Source organism: Pteropus alecto, unplaced genomic scaffold (genome assembly GCF_000325575.1).
Source record: "Pteropus alecto unplaced genomic scaffold, ASM32557v1 scaffold52, whole genome shotgun sequence".
Taxonomy (NCBI): domain Eukaryota; kingdom Metazoa; phylum Chordata; class Mammalia; order Chiroptera; family Pteropodidae; genus Pteropus; species Pteropus alecto.
The window spans coordinates 1021324-1028462 of NW_006433941.1; positions in this window are offsets into that span (position 1 = coordinate 1021324).

The following is a 7139-nucleotide window of genomic DNA, read 5'->3' on the forward strand; positions in this document are numbered from 1 at the left end:
AATAAAATGATTACTGGGTGGCCTCATCCAATTGATAGAGTAAAAATATTGATAATAGAAAATGTTTTCCAGAATGAGAAGAAAATAGAAAATCTAAAAGAGTTATGTGAAAAGTATATTGACGTTGACTTTTTGGAAGTCAAGTTGCCGCCTTCTATCAAAATAAAAATAATAAATCCTTTCAGGAATTTATGCTAAAAAATACTTGTACTTGTGCCCAAAGATGTATATATATACAGAGAGGCTGAATTTTCCTGTTGTTTATAATAGCAAAAATGCTAACATTCTAAATGTCCATCAACAGAGAAATGGTTAAATAAGTAAAAATGTGACCTTTCTAAGGAATACTTTGAGGCTTTAAACTGCATGAGGTAGATCCACATGTCAACATTAATTTTATCAACTCATTTGCTTAAATAAAAAGTAATTTCCCAAACAGTTTGGACAATATTATCTCACATGCAGATTTTCTCATATGACCTGGAATACAGAAATATGTAAATATGTAAATGCATCTATGTGAAAAAGAATGAACACCCAACTCTTGACACTGCTTGTTTTAAAGAAGAAGAGTGCAAGAGAAGGGATATGGGGAAAAGGACATTCTTATTTTTGCTATACTTAATTGTTTGATTTCTTTCTATGTCAATATATTTATGTTTCATTTGTGTAATATTTGCTTAATAAAGATTAAAACATGTTACAATAGTTTTATTCATCAAAGCATTCAATTTGTATATGATATTCAATTAAAATTTTTAAACATTATATCTGTTTATATCATAATTCTAATTCATATTCAGTACACTTTATTTCACGCTCCCTTTGTAAAATTAAGCTTGCCACAGTTATGTGAATTTTTTATTTTGTTCAAAAGAGCAACTCAGAAGTACAACCACCATGTTCTAGTTCCTGATTTATTGATTTTTGCTTGTAATTTTATTATTTTCTTTCTTCTTTTTTCCTTAGATGAATTTTATTGGGCTGTTCTAGAATCTTGAGCAAGAATAAAGATCATGTTTTATTTATTTTTATTTTTTCTTGTTCAGTAATAGAAGTTTTATGGTTATTACTTTTTATCTAAGTTTAACTTTGTCCACATCCCAAAGCTTTTCTACAGCACATAGAATCATTAGTATCTAACTAATGATTACTTGCTATGTGCTGGACATTGTGTCATGAGACTTATATTCAAAGTAGGAAATTTTTTTGTCTCATTTTACATGTGAGGAACCCAAAATATCTCTTTGGGAAGCTAGCACTTCCTCATTCTTAATCCATGTGGTTTTGGGAGACTGGATTCAGTCTGACTTAGAAGGGAGGGTATATGATCCAAGATTTGGCCACCATGATTGGTTCACAACCAAGTAAATGACCCAAACCCAGTCAATTAGGGTCCTTCATGAGACTTTTGCTAAAATTCTCAGAAAAAAATACGTTTTTCCATGGAATCTTTAGATGTCAAACATAATGAAAACAGATATCTTTGCTCCACTGTGGGTAGAGTTTGCCTGAGATTGAAAACAAACCCAAGGGCACCTGTGCTGATTTATGGAATAAATGAGACAAATTTCTAATAATATCATCTGAGCACTGACACCCAAATATACTCAAAAACAGAATCATTCTATTAAATTTTCTGGTTAAATGAGTGAATGAATTTTGATTTCAGCTACTTCAGAAGATTTTTTTATCACTTAAATTCAAAATAGTCCTTAGAGAGTTGAATCCCCCAGATCCCATAACTATTGTATTAGTCAGTAGATACAAACTATGATCACAAATAATCTAATATCAGAGTCCATTCTCATAACCATAAACTCTATTGCTTTCATTCATTCATTCATTCATTCATTCAAAACATGCCATTGAAGAGATATAGACTAGATCATTTAGAGTCTTTTAAGATAAAGAAAGGAATATGGAGATCTTTCTAGTTGTGATAGGAAAACCATTGAGGAATTTTGAGTAAGAGTAATGTAATATGATCTTCTTATTTAAAAGATCACTTGAGTGATGCATGAAGAATTAATTGGCAGGGGGAGCAGCAAAAAATGAGCAGGAATATCAGTGAGAAGATTATTATAGTTTTTCAGAAGAGAAATTATGCTCCCTTGAAATAGGATATTATTGGTGAAGATAATAAAAAGAGGAGATATTTGAAATGTATTTTAGAGGTAGAGTCAATAGAATTGGCTGATAGGTTGAATGTAGGGTATAAGAAAGAGAGGAATCGAGGATGGCTCCTAGGTCTTTGGTCTAAACAACTCAGGGAATGATTGTATCATTTACATAAATGGGGAATATTTAAGAAAACACAGGTTAGAAATTGGCTCAGAAGCAGGAATCAAGAGTACAGTTTTGGTCATACTAAATTTGAAATGCTTATTAGACGTCCACATGGAGATGTCAAATAGATATAAATCTGGAGCTCAGTGAAGAAATTGAGACTAGGGATAGAAATGTGGGAGCCACTGGCTTACTAAACACTTCTAAAATCATGTAAATATATTTAATCATGGCCTGATAGAGCATAAATAGAAAAATGAAAACCAAGCTCTGAGACTTGAGGTATTCTATATGTAAAGACTGGGTAAGAGAAGAGGAATCAAAAAAGAAATATGAGAAAAAGTAGTCAGTGGCATTGGAAGAAAACTAACTTAACTTGATAAGGTAGAGGAAGAACTTATTTAAAAAGGATCAACTGTGTCAACAGGATCAGATAGTGCTGTTGATCAAGTAGAACTGAGAATGAGAATTGGCCAGAATTTGTTCTTGAGCTTAACAAGAATGATTTTATTAAATTGGTGGGAGTCTAGAAAGGGTTTCATCTTCTTCAGATGGAAAATATTATTCATATACAGTATGTTTGTTTCCTTATGAAATTGATCTGATAGAGAGGAAGATAGTTATAGGTAACCTTTGAGAGAGGTTTGGCAAACAAAGGGAAATAGAGATACAATATGTGAACTGGAGAAGGTGGAGAAATTTTTGAAAGGTGAGATATTTTATGTGATATTTTATGTCAATAAGAATTACTCAGTCCTTAGGGAAGAGAGGTAATTATAGGAACTAAGTCCTTGAGTAGGTGAGAAGTGAGGAGATTTGGTACCCAAGTGGAGAAAGTAACCTTGGGCAGAAGCAGATGTTAAGGCAGAATATATGGGCACAGGTACAAATAGACTAAACATTTAGTGTTGAGAGAATGAAGCATGACATTCTCTCAAGTATCTTACACTCTGACCACCCATCACTTTGTATAGTTCAAACTCACCTAAGTAACCTCATTTCAATCTTTCTTTTATCTCATCGGGACCTCCAACAAATTTTTCTCTTACCAATTTTTCACTGCTCACTTCTATTTCCACAAGGCAGAAGGGAGTTGATGGAAGAGGCTTAAGGTAGAGAAAAAAGGTGTGGAATTGTATTCCGTAAGAGCAGGAGAGTGAAATTACTGAGAAATATAGTGCAGACAGCCCACTTAGCATTTGTGGTCATGAACTTAAAGTACAACAAATAAGTAACATTGCATTTTCTTGAACCAGGTTCAGCTGCCTGCCTGCAGACTGAAATGGATCAAGATTTAGGACCAATCAAAATGGAATTTGTTAAACAGAAACCATGAAGTCACAGAAGAAAGGGGAGTTAAGGGAGGGATTGTATAAAAACCATAAAATCTAAACTGAGTAGGAGGAAAGAGAAGCATGAGTGGGTATCAAACAGTGAAAAATGGTAAAAACAATGTTAAAAACATGGTAGCACATATCACCAAACTTAATGTGATATTATAGAAATTTGGGGCATAATAAGACCAAAAGAAAGAAAAACTGTCACTGACAAAAAGACAAAAAAACTGAATGCCTTTCATTTCTTTCATATGTGCACTTTCTTCTTCCTGTGGTCTTCTTTGTCTCCTGGTAAGTATGATGAAGTCAATAGACCTTTAAGGAAGCATTCTAATTAAATTTCTTGATATATATAATAATTGTTCTAGTTATCTCTTAAGACATAATGAATGAGAAAGAAAATAGGGCTAAATTATACCTTCATTTGAATCATGTACAGTTGAATCTTAGTTGAGTCATATCTAATAGTCACTAACTTTACTCTTAATTCGGTAAAGTTGTTTTTCTTAAAAATCCTTGGATCTTATACACGGATGAATTTCTGATCATATGCCCATTGTAGAAATAAACTTGGATATATCAGATTTAATCTAGCATCCCCATTTTTGTCTTTGTTATTTTTAAAATACATTTCAGAAATTTAAATATTAAATATCTGCTGTGGATGGGAGTTCCATTTCAAATTTTTTAAATTTTAAATTAAACATATGAAGCTTCTCAATACTTGTCAAGATTACTTGCAGTATTTATTGACATATTATATTTCAAATCCTATCTTTAATTTTCAAATTATAATATTTTTATATCTGATCTTCCTAACATAATCAAATTTAATTCTCTACTTACATATAAATTTTTTTTCTTTTGAATACTCACTTTTCAATACTCATTATCAGTCATTTTAAAAAATAGTCTATTTATTTTTCACTTATTCTTCAAATAGATTTTTTCATAAATATAAATATACAATGTTTTTGGGATTCCTGAATAGAAAAAAATCATTTTTTTTCTTCAGAGAAAAGAGCTTTATTAGGTACATAATATTAAAAATACTTTAAACACTTAAAATAGTTTTTCTTTAATATTTTATAGATGTCCCTTCAGTGTTTATTAGTACTTAAAGTTGTAGTGTAGTCTGTGGCTAATTGATTTTTCATCATGTTTAGATAGCCTTTCTTTTCTACCTGATTTATCCAGCTATTTTCTTTTTATTAATCTTGTCTGGTATCTTTTACTTCTTTTAATTTGAAGATTTGCTTTTGTGTTGCTTTGTTCAACTCAAGAAAGTTCTCATCTATTTTAAATTGATTATTAATTTGGTTGGATTTGTTCTCTAAAAGGCCTCAAGATCACTAAAGATTTATAATCAATCTTTTAATTATTTTTTCTCCATTTCTATCATCTCATATTTTAAATTATCTTTTTTTCCCCTGCCACCATGGAATAAACTACTTGGCTCTTTATTTTCTAATTCTTTAGTCTTGAAGCTAAATTTTGTTTTTACTGCTTCTAATAAATTTTAGAATTTTGAAATCTCTTTCTAAAACTATATCATCCAGCCTCTCTTTTGTTTCTGTTTTGCTCAACAGAGCCTCCCTTTTAATCTGTTTATTATCTTGTCTTCCCATTCTTATCTTTTGTTTCAGGGACCCATTATATTTTATTTTCTTCTAATTTTACTAAGGGCTGAGCAAATGTATTAAGAAACATACCAGAGAATACTATTTTGAAAATTCTGTATTTCATCATGTATTATGCCTTTAAGTTTATTTTTCTTTTTATTTATCCATGCATGAGACTTCTATCTAGGAATTGTATTTAATTTCCATCTATAGGAGAGAGAACTGAGAACCAGATATCAGGAGACAGGTAGCCAAGAATTCCAGGTAATGGCAATAAAGTGGAAATAAGAATCTCAAGGTTTCAAAGGTCAGAGTTGGTCCCCAAACACCTGAACTGCAAGGATAGACAGACAGCAACACAAGAGAAGAGGCAGAGGGAATGTAACTCTAGGTATATGTTAGATCACTGCTCACTCCAGGGAATGCTCACAAACACACTTTTGGGCAATGTAACCCAGAGTTTTCCTTGATCAGACTCACCTGGGACACTTGTTAGGCATGCTAAAACCCTGCCCACCCACATCTACTTAATAAGTATCTCTAGGAGAGGGCCCAGAAGTTCTTTAACAAGCACTCCAGATTATTTTCATCATTAGGGAAATTTGGGCAACACTGATTGAAGAGACTTCTAGAACAATCCAAGGGTGGAAGGTGGAGGCCTGGCCACTTAGAATGCAGAAGCTATTGACACAGCAGAACTATTAAAGTGAGTGATGCTAGCTGGTGGCATGTAGAGGAGTGAGAGTTGGGTGAGAGTTGTAAACAATTTCGAGTTGGCATGCTTTGCAGATGTCAGCCTGTATCTGTGGCATACATTAAATAGGCCACAAATCCTAGGCAAGAGGGACAGTCTGCCATCAGCAAATGTATCATAAGTCTTTCTCCTTAAGAATTTTCTTGATGACAGTGTAGGAAACAAATCTAGATATTCCACTGAATCAATGTTGTCATTAATAGATTTATGATTTAATCAATAATATAGGCACTTTAGTCAAATGAACCTCATAGGAATAAGAATATTAAATGTCAGACAGCTTTAGAAGTTATTTATCTGTTCCTCTCTCTATAAATCTCTACCTATTTTTCTATCAATAGAAAAAAAAAACAATACATATAGAAATACAGATAAATTCCTTTGAACAACTACCAGCTTCCACTTAAACTTATTTCAATTCTCAAATAATATTCTAAACATTAAATAATTAAAGTGTGCCATAAGTTTGTCAATCAAATCTTTGGGTTCTGGAATAAAATTTCAAGCCCCAGAAGATGAAGGTTTGCACTAGGCAGAGAGAAAAAGACTCATGGGAGCTCATTGAGGACAGAGACACGCCTATGCCTTTCTGCCTTTGCATTCTATATTGTCTGCTTTGTGAGTTGGAGGTATCCCATTACTTTAATATTAATTTGCATTTCTTGTCTCAATTTGGTTGGAGTTCACATAAATGCAGTGCTTTGCCCACCAAGAAAGAACTCGTTCAAGTAAACTTTTCTTTCTGGAATTCACCCTATTTCCCTCCTTTTCTCTTTCCCCCTTCACCTTCACCCCTCTCTCAGCCCAACTCTGCCCTTCCCTTTAAAAAAAGTTGCATTAGTTCTTTACAAGTGAACAAGAACAGAACCAAATGTTTCACATCTGCTCTTGGAGTTCACGGATTAGCATGAGAATGAGTAGCCAGTGTTTCAATGATGCACAGTCCAGTGGGTGAGAATGGGGGCTCAAGCTCTCTATCAGAGAGCTCCCTGGCTCCTGCCAGATGTCCTAGGTCCAGGACACAAAAGCAGCGAACCCAGTGCTTTAACAAATCACCTTTCTCTGAGGATAATCACTCAAGAAAAGGTTTTGTTGTGGGTTTGGAGAGAGTCAGGTTGGTATTTCTCCAGTGATCTG